Here is a 19,006-nt window from a genome sequence, read left to right on the forward strand (position 1 = left end):
CAGTTGTCAGTGCACTTCAGTACTGTTATAAAGCAGTAGTGTATCTCCTGCCTTTTATATACTGCTTTCATACCGCTTTTGTAGTGGATTATCTGCTTGGTGTAGATGAGCCCTATGACTAAATATGCTTAAAATTCCAGAAAGTTAAAAAATGAAAAGAGCCCCACAATTCTTCAGAATATATGTGGCTTGGGAAAAGCTGGTCCACTGCAGAATCCCTGGATCAGATTTGTAGAAATCCAAACTCTTTTGATTCTGTTGTGAATTTCTCTGACATTCCTGGAGGGAGAGAGTATTAAAGGTGAATGAGTGTGTGTGCCAGTGTGCATATAAAAGTGTGTGAATCAGGTCTGGTTAATCACATTGGGCACCACATGCTAGCAGTGGGGCGTCCTCTACCAGTTCCGAAGCGGCCCTACAGATTGCTGATATGTGGCTCTCGACGTGCATGCCCACAGCAAATGGAGCCCTCATGCCCAGAAGAAATCTCCACCCCTTGTCTTAGAAGAGGCTTTGCCTCATCTTTCACACACAAAGGGTATGCCTCTTTTATGATGACACTTGCCATCTGCCAATTTTATCAATACTTGTATCTTTTTTAAAAACATGATTAAAAAAATTATGCTAGCTGATTACTCAGGAATAACTTTTCAGTCGGTTTTTAATAAATTACTCTAACGGTACTGACTGAACGACTAAACATTGCAGCCCTCGTTTTCTGCTAGACTTTAGAATGAGGGAAGCAATTATTAAGTGGCTGCACAGAGTTTCAAATATAAAGTCAGTATTTGCAATGTGAATCACCTCTCTGCTCTTATCCAACTCCTTGGAATGTGTCCTCAATGTGAAACTTCCCCTGGTGGCTTCCATTGTGCCTTTCCTGGTTGTTGGTAAAACACCCCAACTCATTATTGGAGGAAATGTTGCTTCTCTGTATTAGCAAACCAATGTCCTAGCCAAAACAAACAAGCACGCACACACAAAGTAATTGGCAAGGTACAATGTATAATAATTCAGGCAAAAACAAACAAAGTAGAAAACAGCCCTTCTGGCTTCAACTCTATACTCCAGGAGGACCAGAAGAAGTGAAATTCTGGTTTTCGTAGCAATCAGGGGGATGGTATGGATATAGAAAATCTCTAACCAAGTTCAAATCCCCATGTAGGGTCAAACTGACCACCACACTCTGCAAGGACAATGCTATTGCCTTTTGTTTTTCTAGTTATTGCTGTTTTATCGTATGATTTCTTTAAAAATGTGATATACTGGACATGTCTTGAGTCTTTTAACAGGAAGCTAATTAACAAATTGAATAACTAAGCAAATAAATAGATGGCTCCCAAGTAATTTCCTCGTCAGTCAGGGCTAGCCCACAACATTCTGCTGACTAAGGCAGAGCGGTCAGTGACACCCCAACTCCCAAGTCAAGATGCATACTACCCAAGGTGAGTCAAGTATTCTTTCACCTGAGGCAGAACTCACACACACACACACACACACACACAGTTGCTCCTGCCAACTTCCTGGCAGGACAATGATAATAAATTAAATAACAATTTGCTTCCATGACACTGAAAGTTCATGATACTAGAAGTTTCATTTTTTCTTGTTTGTTGGTCTCTCTTAGAACTAGTTATGTAGGCAGCATCACTTTCCTCACCTCACTATCCCCCCCCCCCATCTCCAGCTTTGGGCTTAGTTCTATAGGTTTTGTTTTGAATCCAGTTTTGTGTCTATTCCAAGGCCAAAAACTACTTCGATGGAGCCTTGCAGAAAACTTTCGGAACCCATCAATACTGTATTTTTGCAGATTTCTTACCAAGAAGGTTAGTGGAAGCTCATGGAAAAGCCCGCGGAGTGCTCGACTGCTGCTCCACCAAGGGAATCCTCTTGTTATCTCCAACCACAGATCAGAGATAACAAGGGCACCATCTCCCTGCCTCCTTTCCAAGCCTCTGATAGCCCCAAGGTCAGGGGATGGTCCTTGTGGAGGGGGAGGGCTTGAGAATGGAGTAGACAGGGCCCATGGTGGATGCCCAGCCCTCCGTAGGCTTAATTGAGAACCTCTGTGGAGTGGATTAGACTTGCTGGCTGGAGGTTGCCAGCCCCTGGGCATTTTGCAACACTTGAAAATCACAATATCTAATTATGCATTAAAATGCAAAAGCTACATTAAATGTAGAACAATACATTAAAAATACAAAAGTTTGTGGCAGAGGTGAGGTTTAAAGTAGTCATGCTATAGCTTCTACATAGGGCCAAAGTAGAGTTAATGCTGAACACACCACTGGGAAGTATGTTGGGTAGGGGTGGGTGAACTCTCCCATGTCCGATTCGGAGGACGCTGTGCCCATCACCCCTGCCATCTGCCCCTGCTTGCCGGGCTGTGTGAGCTTCTTTTGAGACTCAGCTTGGCTCGGTGAGTGCTTGGCAGCCGCCCTCCCTCACTGCCAAAATTGCACACCTTTGGGGAAAGTGTGCAGTTTCGGCAGTGAGGATGGGCAGTTGCTGAGTGTTCATAGGGACATCTTGAGTGCTTGAGCACGGGTTCGCACTCACTCCAAATGTGCCTGACTGGATCTGAGGTGGGGGGCAGACTCAGGTGAGCCCATCAGACTCTTGGGCCTCATCTACACCAAACAGGATATTGCACTATGAAAGCAGTATGAAAGTGTTATATAAAAGGCAAGAGCCACACCAAGCAGGATGTAGTGGTATGAAAGCGGTATATGGTATGTGTCAATGGCCCCAACAGTTGGCAGTGCACTTCAATACCGCTATAAAGCAGTGGTGTGGCTCCTGCCTTTTATATACCGCTTTCATAGTGCAGTATCCTGTTTGGTGTAGATGAGGCCCTGGACTCAGTCAGGCACTCACAACATCCCTAACATTGGGATTTTTTTTTTAAAAAAAATAGCAGGTGAACCCCTTCCCCCAGATTTTTATTAGAACTGGGGTACATAGGTAGAAGAGGTTTAACCCTTCCTTCACCATCTCTGATCCTGATAAACAGGTTTTAAAAATAGGACTTCAACATTTGTGCCAAAAACTGAATTCTGGTAAAGTCCTAAAAGGAAATTAAGATCTGGGTCCAAAGGAGAATAGGACAGGTGTGATTTTTCTCCAAAATGCAAGTGTTCTGAGATAGCATAAAATATTTCTACCTCACAAGCTACATGCCAAACTCAAGAAAAATAATCATCAAAGGGCTCTAGCAAACCTGGATGGGACATCATATCTCAGTCATGAAACCACATTTGCTTACGATCTCTGAGTATATCCTCCTTTGGCAATCATTTGCTTAGCTTTTTAGCACATTTTGCTTCCTCTACATTACAAATCTGCCTTTAAAAGCAATTCTTCCAGCAATCCCTGACAATAAATAGGGCATGATCTTTAGATTCAACACCTTTAACCAGTAATTTTTAGGCTGCAAGCAAATGAATCCACGTAATGGCAACCAGAAATGATAATGACTTTTTACCCGCCCAGCTAAGGTGTGACATGATCACGGCCTCCCAAAGCAGATCTGAATCAAGGCTGGCACATCTTTATTCAAAAATTTCTTTGCTATTTTTGCACTGTTAGTGTTTTATAGAGTGGAAAGCAATTAGTTTTATAACAGGGGAATAGGTTCAAATCCTGTTTAAAAGTCAATGAGTGCCTAATTGTTCTGTTGCTTGGAAATACCACCCAATCATTGCTGTTTATGAATCTTGCCGTTTTGACGAAAGCCTACAATTTAGAACCTTTCCACCCCATGAACCACCTTTTCTGCTAGTTCTTGCATCACAAAGAAATCTTTTGCCCAAGTGCTGCATGTAATTAAGGGTGAGTCTCCCATCTTGGTTTGCAGTGTAGACAATAGATTTTCAATAATAATAATAATAATAATAATAATAATAATAATAATAATAATAATGCTTCCACTTGATTAGGCAGCTTTAAACAAAATAGGATTATGGACAGTCACATCCCCCACATCAGGGCAACATACACGGAGGACAGAAAGGGAGTGAAGCTTATTCAAAGGCTAGGTGTACACATTTCAGAATGGGTCAGGAATGAGGTGACAGAGTGGCAGGGAAGACTACAGTTGGGATCATGTTTTTGAATGTTCCTGTAAGTGTTAAAAACAAACTAACAAAATCCCTGCATACAGAAAACAAGCACGGCAGGGAAATGGCTGGGATAGGACCTTTGTCACTGATGCTGTAGTTTTCTACTTTCAGGAATTTGGGTGATTTGTTTATTTTTTTAATGTGAAGAAGCATTTGAAAAGATATTCCCCATTTGCCAATCTGAAGTGGCAAAGTCCATTTTACCATCCCCAGGACTCTACCATCTCACTCCCAGTTCATTCTGCTGCATGTGTAGATCCAGCTCAGGGCCTTTTTTATTTGAATGGCCAACTAATCTGCTTTTAGTAATACTTTGCCAACTTTTTATCTCTAATTCTGTTTGTAATCAGTGATGTAGTGAAGCCAAGGCTCACAGGTTTGAAGCACTGGGAGTCTTTGATTGTCAGGGATGATGATGTCATCTGCTGCCACCCCCCGCCTTCAGATGTCTCTGTTCCCCCTGACCTTAGTTGCAAAATGGGTGGTTTTTCCTAGCAACAAGTGGGTGGTTTTTCCCAGGGACAATATATTGTTGGGAGCGATCCCTGTCGTAATGCAAAGTACATTGGGGTGGCTTGGTTGTGAATGGGCAATGAAGATTCATTAGGTTTGCAAAAGACCTGTTCCTGGTGGAGATGAAAACTGCTAGAAATGGTTTGCTGATAGGGATCGACTCAGCTGCCTGCATTTTTGGACTCTCCTTGGGGCCGTGGCCATGAGGATTGGCACGATGAGTGCCTGCACCTCAAAATGTATCACTACACCACTGTTCTTAACCACAGTGGAGGCTGGTGCCTCCAACATCAGTGGGGCAGTAAATCTGCTCTGGATTTCAGTCAGAACTCTAAAGGAGCTACCCGTGGTGCTGAACCTAATTTGGGGATAGGGTTCAACACCTTATTTATTTCTTTATTGCATTTTTATACTGCCCAATAGCTGAAGCTCCCTGGGTGGTTTGGATAGCTCCTTTAAAGTTCTGACTGAAACCCGGAGTGGATTCACTGCCCCATGCCATCAGAGCCGTCAGCCTCCACTTCTTAATCAGTTTTGGAGTAAAGTGACACCCCTGAAACTCAGCCCAGGGCATGTGGCAGGTTGATGCATTACTGCTACTGGTTGCATGGCCTAGAGGTTGTTTGATTGCTCTATCAAATGGCCAGATACATTTTCAGCCTGGGATTAGCTGTATGGGGAAAGTTTCTTATCTTACTGTGGCTGGTTGGCCACCGTGTAAACAGAGTGCTGAACTAGATGGGCCCTTGGTCTGACTCAGCATGGCTCTTCTTACGTTCTTAGGATGAAAAGCAATCAGATGAGAGCCATCAGATGAGAATTTCCCTTCATGCCCAGACCTACTACATGTTGAACTGACTCAATTAGTTGCATCGGTGCATATTCCTGAAATGAAAACTGGGAGGAAATCTTTATTATGAAGCCATTCACCATGGACCTTTTAAGCCTGGAATTTGGGAGCAGTAAAAACTATGGTGTTCTAAATCACGCAGCAGCAGGGATTCAAAGCAAAGTTACTTCCCAGCTTATCTGTGTAGAGAAACCAAAAAATGAATGTCAGCCAACAAACAGGAAAATCAGATTTTGTTTTTTTGTCATCTTCGTTCTCTCCCCCCTGTGAACAAAGAAATGTCTTTGCTTATCTCCTTTTTTTATTATTCTGCTGCTGCTGTTCTTGAATGGAGAAACAAAAACAAAACAAAAAGCAAAACAAAACCCCCAAAAAGGCAAAGGAAAGGGTGGGGGGAGAAATCAAACAGGCAACAAATAATTTTACCATTACCAGGTAATACACGTTAATTGCTCAGTTTATATACTCTGAATGACATACCATTAGAGACTGTGTATGCATTGTAACTAGAGCATTAATAAATTTAAAATGTGCCTATTAGGATGACAGCTTTGGAGGTGCAAAGGAATAACAGTTATCACTTGGCAGAAGCAGCTCTCACCCCATCTGCCGAGACTTTGCATACATTTTCAGCTTCCTGAGCAATGATTAGGGCTGTCAGAACCTCTTTAACCTTCTAACTGCTGGTCCCAACTGGCCTTAATTAGAGACTAATGAATTCAGAAGATGCAGGCCGTGAGGAAAACTGCCTTGACAGTTTGTGTACAAATTAAGCCCCAATTACTTCATGCATCTTTTGCATTGCTGATACAAGTCTCTGTTATTATTTTTTGAATATGGTCATTTTAGCATAAACCGAGAACTTTGCTAATGTATTTTGTCATTTTTATGGCTCATCATAAGGAGGAGGGAGAGAGAGAGAATGGGGAAAGAAAAAGAAGAGGAGGAAAAAGAGAAAAGAAATACCAGGAGGGTCATGAATATGTGAAATAAGCTACTGTAGTTGATAAAAGAAATTCATTTCCCTCTAGGGAATATCATCCAACCTTTCTCTTCCACTCCCCTTCTTTCCCTTTTTTTTTAATAGAAAAAAAAACCTGCTTGCAACCCACCCTGATATTATTATTATTATTATTATTATTATTATTATTATTATTATTATTGTGATTAGGTGCATAATGATCACAGTGTAAGAAGCAGACATAATGTTGCACTCTTAGTATTTTTATTAGCTCTGTAATGGCTTCCATTAACATAGAAACGAAAACAAACAAAAGAACACTGTTACACTAGGTGAGGGGGGCAGTAGAAAACTTTTTCACCCAGCAGACTTAACAGATCCTTCTGTCCATCATCCAGCGTCTTGTTTGTCGTGTCCTTGACAATCTAGGATTTACAGTGGCTCTTTCATTCCAAACATCGGGCTGCCTCCCAGTCAGGCCTTTTCCTTCTCACACAAGGGCATCATTAAGTCAAGCCCCTCTCTCCTGCTGATTGGACTGGTGTGATTAAACACCTCGCCTGTTTTTAAGGATTAGTCCCAAAGTAACTGGGTGGCTTTGAAATGATTTCCCTGGATGTACATAGATGGGGGCTGGACATCATTTGAATGCTCAGCTTATCCATACAAGTCAATGACTAGGTGCAGGATTCCTTAAACCTGCCTTCCCCAGCCTATCACCCTTTAAATGTTTTGGACAACCACTTCTATAAATCCTGACCATTGGTCCTCCCATATGTACCTACCTGGACCCTAAAGTCATCTTCAGGGGTCCTTCTATGGGAGCCTCTGCCAAAAGAAGTGAAGTGGGTGGCTACCAGGAAAAGGGCCTTTTCAGTTGTTGTACCCCAGTTATGGAATGAGCTTCTAAAGCCTTAGCTAGACCTAAGGCTTATCCCAGGCAAATGGAGGGGCCATACCTGCCTGCTCCTGGGATCCCCTGTGTGTCATTTGGACGCACAGGGATGATCCCGGGATGATTCCAGGATATTGGCCTGGTCTAGCCATGGCCTAAGAGAGGTTCACCAGTCACTTAAAATTTGGTCTCTCCAGCACCAGGTGAAGACTTTTTTCCCCCAAGCATTTTTTTTTACATTTTAGCATTCCAGTTTTTAGCTCTTCTATGTTAAATCTGCTATTGCATTTTAACTTTCTGCACTGTTGCTAAGTTTTTCTCTGGCTGCACTTTTATACTGCAATTTAAAGCCATTATATTTTATATTGGGTTTTTTTATTATTATTAGGGTGAACATATGAAAAGGAGGACAGGGCTCCTGTATCTTTACCAGTTGTATTGAAAAGGGAATTTCAGCAGGTGTCATTTGTACATATGGGGAACCTGGTGAAATTTCCTCTTTATCACAACAGTTAAAGCTGCAGGTGCCCTGCCCTCTTTTAAATCTGGTCACTCTAGTATAGCTCCTGATTGATTCGTTGGTTCTTTAAAATGAAAGCCTGCCCTTCACCATGTGGTCCCAGGGTGAGCTAATACATGTTATTTCGGGCACAATCCTATGGAGATAGTTGACATCCTCCAAAGTTGGAGGCTCCCAAGTGTCCTTTGCCTCCATGCTCTGGCCACCCTGCATTTTTGCTAGATGGGTGATTTCACCCATCTAGCTGCAGGGCATCCAAGTGGGGAGGAAGGAGAATGGGGTGCATATGGGGTGTAGAACTTCCCTGTCTTGTCTTCTCCCCACCCACAGGACCCCCTTTTTTTCCTGTCTCTGTGCTCAGTTTATCTGTCCTGAATCGCCCACCAATCAGTTTTATGGGACAACCCTGGGTTCTCGATGGCCTTATAAGCCCCTTCCAACTCTACTATTCTATGATTCTATTATGAGACAGGGAGGAAATTGTCTCCCTATCCACATTCTCCACACCATGCTCACCCCCAAACCTCAATCTTCTTTCCCCTTGGACTCAGGGGCTCTGCCCTGATCGGCCTGGACATTACATACATGTCAGAGGCCTAGTTGATACACCATAGCCCTCAGTTCAGACACTTAGGCCTTAGCTAGACCTAAGGTTTATCCCAGGATCGTCCCGGGGTCATCCCTGTACATCTAAATGACACACAGGGGATCCTGGGAACAGGCAGGGACAACCCCGGGATGATCCCAGGATAAACCTTAGGTCTAGCTAAGGCCTGAGAGCAAACTCTTTCCTCAAAACTCGATTGATTTTGCACATGGTTGATGCTGTACACATTTTGCTTGTTTTGATTTCTATGTGCTCTATCAGTTTAATTTACCCCACTTATTGAGTGTACATATTAAATTCTTGATTGTGCTTAATAAATTCCCCTGTTATTGAAGAGGCCAGTGTGTTTGTGAGTCATTGGGTCCCCTCTTTGCCAGACACATACTATTTCCAAAGTTAAAAGGTCCCTTACAAATCCTTACCTTGAGAACATGTGCAAAAAGTTTGTATATATGTCTAGAGGAGGACATTTGGTAACAGGAGAGAGGCTATGGCAAGGGGACAGAAGGGTGCTTTTGATGTCATAAATCTGTTTTAAATCTGTTACCGTATCTTTGTACTATAAACATTTGTGATGCTGCTAGGTTGTATTTTGGTTTGTATTTTTATTTTATACTGTAGTTTTAAATTTTGAAAACATTTACATTGTATTTTATCATGGTATATCATATGGTTATAATTGTTGTTAACTGCCCAGAGAGCTTTGGACAGTATGAAGAAATTTATTAAATAAAAAAATTAAGTCATTTATTAAGGGCCAAAAGAATAATACAAAACCGGGAATACAAAAATGAATGAAAAAGCAGTATGCCCTACCAAAGTAAATCTTATTGCTATAATTACACTACTTCTAAAGGGGGAAAATAAATCAGACTCCAAACTGCAACCAGCATCTTCTCTCCCTTGACACAGAAACACAGGTTGGGGAAGGCTGTTTTTTTTATTTTCTTTATAACGTTTATAACCCACCTTTTCTCCTGGTTGTGTTCAAATCACAAATGTAACAATGAAAAGCATCCTTACTGCTAAAAAGCAAAACCAGTAACATAAAATGCAAATAAAAATGCAACAGCAGCCAAAAATATTTAAAATATTCCCCCCACCGCAAAAAATAATAAAATAAAATCCAGAGGCAGATTCAGATCAGCAAGTTAAAAAAAATTACAGTGTGCCCAATGCCTCCCTGTTGCACTTGCAAGGTGTTTATGAGGTTTCCTCAAATGTCACCCTCTCTTTTTAACACCTGCAGAGAGAGCATTTTAATTTATTTAGAACAATCGCCCAGTGAACGTATTTTACAGCATCTTTCTTCAGCTTCAACAGCAACAAAAAGGCCCCTCTCCAGAAAATACTAGCTAAGCGGAAGGGCGAGAAGGAGGGTGGCCACTGGAAAGACCGCATCCAAACTTACTTCCATGCCTCTCATGAGCAGGGTGGGGTGGGAGGGGTGAGGCTTCGGCGCCAGCACTAATTCTCTGAGGTCGGTGTCACGGAATCTGAAAATACAATCCCAAGCTTTGCTGGTGGTAAGTCAGAAAGCATTATGTGGCCAGCAGCTGTGGATGTTAAATTTTAGTTAATTAAACCCTAATTAATGCCTTGCATTCATACCCATCTTTGTGCTCATAATGTCACAGGTGACCTCTTGGATCAGCCCTTGTCTCGAGCCTGATCTTTCTTTGCTCTACTCCCACGTGCATTTTATCCCACTATTTTTAAACATCTCTAATGATGATGACTCAACTACCTCACTTAGCATTGTAAGCAGTTATTTCCCCTGCCTAATTGCCCGGATCATTAAGGATGGTGTTCTTATAGCATACCTAGATATTGCATTAATGTTTCATTTTAGACTGATACAAATCATTCAGAAATATTGCAGTAATATCCTTGTTCTTGAGGTTCTTCTCCCAGTCAGTATTTTGATGGTGGTTTTCCTCTTCTAAACCCAACTTCATTCAACTTAAATTAGTATCCTGTCATGAATAGATATTACAATTTCTGCAAAAGCTGCTGTTTGTCCAAGAATAAAGCACACTTTTCTGTGAGAGGTGTTTTAAAGCCATATTTAGCCACAGATAGCTGGCCGAAGCATCATAGCTCATATTCCAATTCCCATCTGTGAAATGAGCATACTAGTAACCTGCCTCACATACTTTTTTGAGGATGAATGACATATGGATTGTAACATAATGCACTAAGGGCTAGTTTCATATCTCCATACATCACTACATATAATGGCCAGATCTACACCAAGCAGGATACTGTTATAAACTGTTTTAAAACAATATGGTAGATCATGTCAATGTTGACATGCATGTGTGAAGCACCCATCACATGAAAGCGTTTTGTTTTTGTTGGGGATGTCAGGGACACCCAACTGGGTCTGGGAGTCCGACTGATTCCCCCATGTCTGCCACCCGAGACCCAGCTCACTGGGCTGTGGTGCATTCGCAGGTCTGCTCTTTGAGCACCCCACAACTCGGTGACCACCCTGCAGCTGTCCGCCTTTAATCTTGCGTAAATGGAGCCTTTACGGCTGCCATTTATACAACTTAGGAAACACATAATTTCTGAAGCCTGCATTGTTCGCAAAAATGGAGGCTCCAAATGAAGGCAGATGGCCTCGCAGCTTCGTCAGGTGATCACCGAGCCACAAAGAAGCTAACACGGTGTCGTGAGTGGGGGCAGGCAGCAGCAGCAGCAACAGCAACAGCTTAACAGGCATCTGGATGGAGCCAGAAGTGGGTAAATCCATCCATCCCAAGTTTTGTGACTACTCTGGAAAGAGCCTTCTCAGTAGTGGCACCCCAGCTTGAATGGCCTCCCAGAGAGGTTCACCTGGCACCTACCTCATTTCAGCTAGGAGAAGTAATATCAAAGCTATTTCCAGGAGAAATGCCAAGAGAAAGACACCTCCCTACACACACACACACACACACACACACACACACACACACACTTTGCCATTTATATATCTTTGTCACTTATTTCAAGGCAGCTTTTCTATGTTTTACTGGTGATCAATTAAATTGTATATATTTTAATCTTGGATTTACTTTGATTGTAGGGCAGCAATAAATGCCTAAAGTAAATGCCTAAAATAAATCATCACCTAAATAGTACTATACTTCTCATTGGATCCAGCTCACATTCAACTGATTGGTTATCCGTCTTTCTTTCTTTTTTACATACCTATATTCAGCCAAGAGTCAACAAGAGACGAATAATATGCATATGTGACTAGCAGCAGCTCTGGAACAACTATAAGACCCCCATTTCTGTAGCTCTTCCAGAATGCAGAAGTGTTGAATATTCTCTACATTCAATATTGGCTTCAAACATTTGATTTGCCACAGCCAAGCAAATTAGGGGGGAAATAGTAGTTGTTAGTTAAACAGTAGCAGCTAGAAAAGTTGGAATGCAGAAGAGAAATGGACTAGAAATGGATGAATCTGTCCATTTTGGTTTCTTTCAGTTCCTTATTTTTCCAATCGTAAATTCAGCTCATCTCAAACTTTAAGAATTTGCCCAATCTTAAATTTGGTTTGTCCCAAACTTTGTGATTTGTTCTTTTCAAATGTACTCAAATATTTGTATGCACTTTTGTGTGCATTTCCCCTCATGCATGGATTTTGCACACCATTTTGCCTAATGCACATATTCTTTGCAAGCAATTGTCTTAATATAAATCATTTTTGAATCCTGCTTCCATTTAGATGTACATTTTTGTATCCACTGCTTACTTAGATAACTCAGTTTCAAAATTCAGAGAAGTGTGAATTTTGAAGGATAGCTGAGTTCTGGTTCACTTGTGTGAAATGAGGTTCATTCACATTAAACAGTGAAACGAACAAATTTGAACCTATTCCTACTTCGTAATGCTTCTAAGATCCTTGTCATACTTCTTTCCTTCATAGTCCTCAGCCTTATTTCCCCACACTGCCTTTAATCTCACTGCTGTGTTGACAAACACAATTTTGCTTAGAAGTGTCATCATGTTATAATGATTCCATTACGCCTTAGGTTCAACACAGTTCTTGTTGTGGATTCTAGAAGTTGTCTTTTGGCAAAGAAAGAGGGTTTCAAAATATTGATACTGGACTGTCTACACTTTATTCTGCCCAACCAACCAATGGGAAATCTCTGGAATATCATCATCATCATCATCATCATCATCATCATCATCATCATCATCATCATCATCCCTGTTCAGACAACACACTGAGCCACGGAGGTTAAGTGTTTTGAGCTAAACTTTATGGCTTAGTGTGTCATGTGAGCCATTCCTAACCATGATGGCTACATAACCATGGTTTAAATATGTTCACTAACCATTCTGCTGGAGAACCAGTTTCACTGAACTAGTTTCACTGAAATAAAACATTCCTTTAAGAAACATTTTTAAAAAACTGAAAGTTTATTTATTTATTTATTTTGTACATTTGAATTGGCAAATTTGTGCCTTTTTAGTTAGGTTATAAAAGCTCTACAGCTTTGTTGGGTGTACACCCTTCATCATCTGTGTATTATCGCTAACATATGAATTTATAATGTCAGGGCTGTGGTTTGCCAAGCCCTGTTTAAGCATTCTGAGACTGCAGCATTTATTTTTATTTATTTTTTAAAAAGGAAATAGTACTCATATAATAACACTTTGTCTTTGTTAAGAACGTCATGAGAGTCCGATGGACTCCCTCCCCCACCCAACCTCCTGGACCCCACTCAACAAGTGCCTTTAATGTTGCATAAATGGCCCCTTTATGGCTGCCATTTCTGCCATATCACTTTTACAGAAATCCCCAAACCACCATTCCTATGCAAAATGGCGGGTTTCCCCCTCCCTTCTTGTACTGCGCTGTACTTATAGAGTAAAGGTGTGATGCCTAAAAGTAAAATCATTATGCAAAAAATGAATGAATTGATAGTTGCATATAAAAATATATATGTAAAATAAATTAAAAAATAAAATAACCTTTAAAGCCCTAAATGGCTCGGGACCCGGCTACTTGAAGGACTATTTCATTTCATGTGAACCTGCATGTCCTTCAAGAACAGATGTTTTCCCCCTCTGGCCCGTGCCACTGCCTTCTGAGACAATGCATGAGAGGACTTCCTCTATGGTAGTGCCCCATGTGTGGAACTCTCACCCCCATCTTCCTCCTTAGCAACGGTCTGCTGTTGTTTGATTTCACTGATTGGGTTGTGGGAAGAAACTGATTTGCTAGGTAAAAACACATTCCTCCCCCTTTACAGTTAACCCCTTCATACCTCTGCCCTTGTACCAAAGAAACACATATAAACATATGAAACTTTTACCTCACAAATCAGTTTCTTCATAGGTTGTATCCAATGGCTTGTATCCAATGTTAGCCTAAATTAAGTCCTATTCATTTCAATGGGTCTACTCCAACTAGGACTGCCATTGAATGGAACCCATTGACTGGTAGGTTGTTTTGGGGTGGATGGGGGTTGTTTAAGTTGCTGTTTTTAGTTTGTTGTAAATACCCTGCAGCCAGAATGCTGGAGCCAGACTGTTTAGTGGGGCTGGTTGCAGGAACATGTGACTCCCTTGTTACAGCAGCCTTGCTTGCTACTAGGGGTGTGCATGGACACCCCGCTCTGCCCCGTGGGCCAATCCAAAAAATTCGGATTGGCCCGCTCCGCGCCGCTCTGCCCAGACTTCCTGGTTGAACTGCGGGCTCAACTGAAGAAGCTGACGGACCGCGGACGGAGGCAGGTAAGGGAGAGGAGGGCGGGGGGGTTACCGGGCCCTGCCGCCGTCGCCGCCTGTGCGGCAATGGTGGCAGAGCCCGGTAAGGGACCAAGGGAGAGGGGGGCCTTACCTGCCTCCATCCGCGGTCCGTCGGCTTCTTCAATTGAGCCCGCGGTTCAACCAGGAAGTCTGGGCCGCAAGTGCGGCCTAGACTTCCTGGTTGAACCGCGGGCTCAATTGAAGAAGCCGACGGACCACGGATGGACGCAGGTAAGGGAGAGGAGGGGGGTTTACCGGGCCCTGCCGCTGTCGCTGCATGGGCGACAGCGACAGCGGCAGGGCCCGGTAAACCCCACTTACCTTTCCGGCAGAGCTCCGGATCGAGGCAAAGGATCCGCCTTCACCTCGATCCTCTTCGCCACGCTCCACCGGCCCCCCAATCCTCTTCGCCTCCGCCTTAAGGGCAGGCGAAGCCCCCCCCTCTGCTTCTAATTCGCCGGTCCGATTAGAAGCGGAGCACATCCCTACTTGCTACCATTCTGTTTCTGGGCAGAATTTAAAGTGCTGTTTATTACCTATAAAAGCCCTATAAAACTTGGGACCAGGCTACCTAAAAGATGGCCATCTCTCATAGGAGCCTGCCTGAGTCTTATGATCATCTAGAGAGGCACTTCTTTCAAAAACTTCAGGGGCATGTTTAGTGGTAATGGAAAGGAGGGACTTCTCGGTGCCTGCTCCCTGGCTGAAGGAAGCTAGGTTCACTCCCTTTCTGTTATCCTTCTGCCAGCAGGCAAAGATTGCTTTGGACCTTGGCATGTAAGCAGGTCTTTTGTGCTGGATGCTGTTTTTACTCTGTTATCATTGGGTTTTTAATTATTTTTAATTGTGTTTTAATGTATTTGTTAAGCATTTTTTTTTCAGTGTGTGTAAGCCACCTTGTTAGGGTGACCGTATGCATCTTTAACAGTTGTATTGAAAGGAGAATTTCAGCAGGTGTTATTTGTATGCATGCTGCACCTGGTGAAATTCCCTCTGCAGCATAACAGTTAAAGCTGCAAGAGCTATACTCGAGTGACCAGATATAAAAGAGGGCAGGGTTCCTGCATGTTTGTGATGAAGAAGAAATTTCACCAGGTGCTGCATGCAGACAAATGATACCTGTCCTCCTTTCCAGATAGCCACCCTACTTGGATGCCATTTTTGGTAGAACGGTGGTCACTAACCAAACCAAATCAATACATTTTAATAATAATTAATAATTCTTTTGATGCTTTTTATATCTTCTAACTGCTTTGAGCAATTCCTTGTTTTGAAGAAGAAAAGCATGGTATAATTTCTTCATTTAAAAAAATATATATTGTGTTCTTCTCAAAAGCATCTCGACACCATTTCTGGGGCAGCTTCCCAAAATCCTGGCATCAACAGAATTCCTTCCCTTCTTTATGGGAATAAAACTGGCGGAGTGCTTTGAATCTCTTCTCTGCTTTCAAGCTTTAGTTTTCCATCTGGTAGGACCATTCAGTTAATCTATCTCACCAGGCCAGCCAGAAAGGGGGGGGGGGGGGAAGGAGGGATTAAATAAACAACAAATTAGAAATCATAGGGAAGTTAGTAGCTCTTCCCTCCTATGTCAGATATTTATATTTAACTGCTTTGCATGGCCTCATAGCATCTCCTCCAAAAAAGAAAAAAGGAAAAGAAGAAAAAAGCCCCCAACATACTCTACGTATAAAAATTTAAAACCTCATTGATAACCCATCTGGCATACTCCTAATTATGAATCTCATTGTGGACTAATATTCCCATCAGAAGAAATGCAGTCAATATAACAAGGGCAACATGATTATTAATTTCATTGCAGCTTTGTCTCTTGAAAGAAGTATCCATTTCTGGGTTTTCAAAAAAAGAAGAAGAGAAGCACTTGCCTTGTCTTTTAAAGCAGAAAAAAGATGTTTTTTTATTGTAAGATGTTTGCTTTAGTATGAATGACTTAATGAGTTTGATATTTAAAAGATTGCTAACTTAATTTTTCTACTTCTTGATGGAGACCTACATTACATAACCCTGATCCCAAAGAATAAACAATTAAAAACAATTTTAAAAATCTATTAATTATGCTGTGAACAGCAACAAAAGAAAAGCTGGAATTATCAACTTTTTCTTTGGTCTGGCTCCTGTGCCTTTCATAGCTTGCTAACAGGCAGGAATTGATCAGCTGTCTTTATCAGTGCATCTCCACGAAAGGAAAAGCTGCACCAGGTTAATTTCTGCCTGCCATAGAGCCATTCAACTTTAACAGTTAAAGTATCCATGCCAGGGAAAAAGAAGAAGCTGTAGCCTTGGGCCCTTGCCTTGCCCATTGTTCAGATGGAAAACATCTTCCCTGACATGAGTTCTTTCCTCCATGATGTAACTGACAGAATCTTCTCATTTTGTTAATTTTCCTCATTCTACCAGTGTGACAAGGGAATCACAAGATGACCACTTATGAACTGCCGAAACAGAGGACAAAAAAGGACAGCAAATTGCACAGAATTTGCAGATGCTAATTCATATGTCAGTGGAAATCCCGAAATAATGACTATATGTCCTGTAAGCCTACCTGTCCAGTCTGCTGTTCAACTGCTAACTGTTCTTATTGTTTTTTATCTTTAAACTGGGCTGGACAGCCCTTCAAACAGAGGACTGTCTACATGCTGCATCATTTCTGGAGGGGTTGTAGGGCAGTGTATCCCACCCCCTACCCTCCACTGCTGATGTGAAGGTGTTCTACCTGATTAGCAAGGTTTCCTGCTCATCTGGAGAGCTCCTTTGCAACTGCATCTGTATACACACACTTTGTTGCATTAGGCCAGGTCCAGAAGCTTCAGCTGGTGCAGAATCGTGTGTGTGTGTGTGTGTGTGTGTGTGTGTGTGTGTGTGTGTGTGTCTTTTCAATAGCATGCTGCAGCTCTCTTACAAGAACTATGGTGGTTGCCAGCAATCTACCAAGCCAGTGTTACAGTTCTATTGTTAATATAAACAGCCCTAAACAACTTGGGACCAGGTTATCTTAGGGACACCCCTTATGTCCCCACCTGGTCCTTGCAGTCCTCAGGAGGAACATTTCTGATGGAGTCATGAGCAATAGATGGTACCTGCAATAAAGTTGGTGATGTTGGAGGATTTCATTTGGGGGGTGAAGCTCAATGGATTTTTTCAGGTTCAGCCTCATTGAGTTCCTTCCACTTTCCTTTTGTAGTGGGTCAATACAGTACATGAATTTTGTGTTTTTTAATGTCAGCAATTTGTGCCTTTTGTGGGTGGGTCTTAAAATATGTGCAAATATTGTCAGCTTTTTTTATTGTCACTGTTGCACAATTGTGCAGCATCACAAGTCTGCTATGTCCACTAGGTAGCCCTGCAGGAATGTTCCCTTCTTGTCAATATCCTTGTCAATTTCATCCTCTCTACATTACATGATTTAGCCCAGCAGAGCCATATCCCATTCTTGTCAAACAACTTGTCAAATCCACCCACCCCTCTTCACCCAGGAAGTGATTGGACAGCTGCCAGTGTCAAGCATGTGCAAACTACCCACTGACATCTCAATAAAAGGGGAGCAGATCGTCCCGTTAGCAACCTGATCCTCAGGGTTTAAAGGGTTGACTTGGGGGTCCCCCCTTTCACTGTGCAGTTCCCCAAGTCACAAGCAAGTCCTTTTAAGCCAGATCTAGGGTCCACCCCTTTTTTGCAGCTCCCATGTTACCGCAGTACCCGCTGTCTGGATCATGCTCCCTACTGACATGAGGCAGGCATCTTCGGTTCCACTCACCTCTCCATGCAGGGTGACCCAGCCAGTATGGTTTAAGTTGGCTGGTGATTATTTCACTGTGTTCTTAATGTTATATCGTCTCCTTCTCCCCTCCACCAGACCCACATCTTTCCACCCACCTCTGCAAGTTCTCCTCCCCTCACCGCCTCCTCTTCTCTGAATTTGATAGCTCAACAGATGAGCTGCTCAATATTGATTACCAGCTTTAAGAAATCTTTTCAGTTCAGTCGTAGGCTTATCTGCTTTGGTTGTCACATGATTAGGGATGATGGCATCAATACAGATTATGAATCCGTCTCCATGTCCTATAAATCTGCAACTTTCCTCAGCTTCAACCTTAGTACATCCTAAACCGTCTTAATAAGTTCTGCTGGGAAGTGAGAAAAGGCTCAGTATGTGCTAAACAGACATCATTTAGCAGTGTACAAACGGTGGGGAGGGAGTGACATAAATCCAAGAGGGCTTGAGTGGTGCATAGACTCAGACATTTTCTCCCAGCAAGGGCATCTAGGGACCTGGCGTATATCCATGCACAGACCCCCTTCTTAAAGATAACCACCTTCACGTTGTGACCAAAAAAAAATGTAAAACACTGACAGCCAAGCAAGCCATGGAGTATGCAATCTCTGAGGCACTCATGGTCATCTCTGGCAGCTCCATGTGAGAAGTTCAAAGACAAGCTGCCACAGGAATGGAGTCTTTCCATTCTTCCTGTTGGACTGAGACTCAGGAGATCCAGGTTCTAGTCCCACCTCGGCCATGAAGCTCATGGGGTGACTTTGGGCCAGTCACTGACTCTCAGCCTACTCTACCTCACAGGGTTGTTATGAGGATAAAAATGGAGAAGAGGAAGATCATGTGAGCCACCTTGGGTTCCTTACAGGAGGAAAAAGGTGGGACTTCAATGTAAATAATAGTAATATACACCACTGGCTATGGAAGTTAAAGAACTATGGCAACAGAGAAAAGTCACAATTAATCCATTAGTCACATAAGTCACTGGCATCAC

Source organism: Elgaria multicarinata, chromosome 4, assembly GCF_023053635.1.
Source record: "Elgaria multicarinata webbii isolate HBS135686 ecotype San Diego chromosome 4, rElgMul1.1.pri, whole genome shotgun sequence".
Taxonomy (NCBI): Eukaryota; Metazoa; Chordata; class Lepidosauria; order Squamata; family Anguidae; genus Elgaria; species Elgaria multicarinata.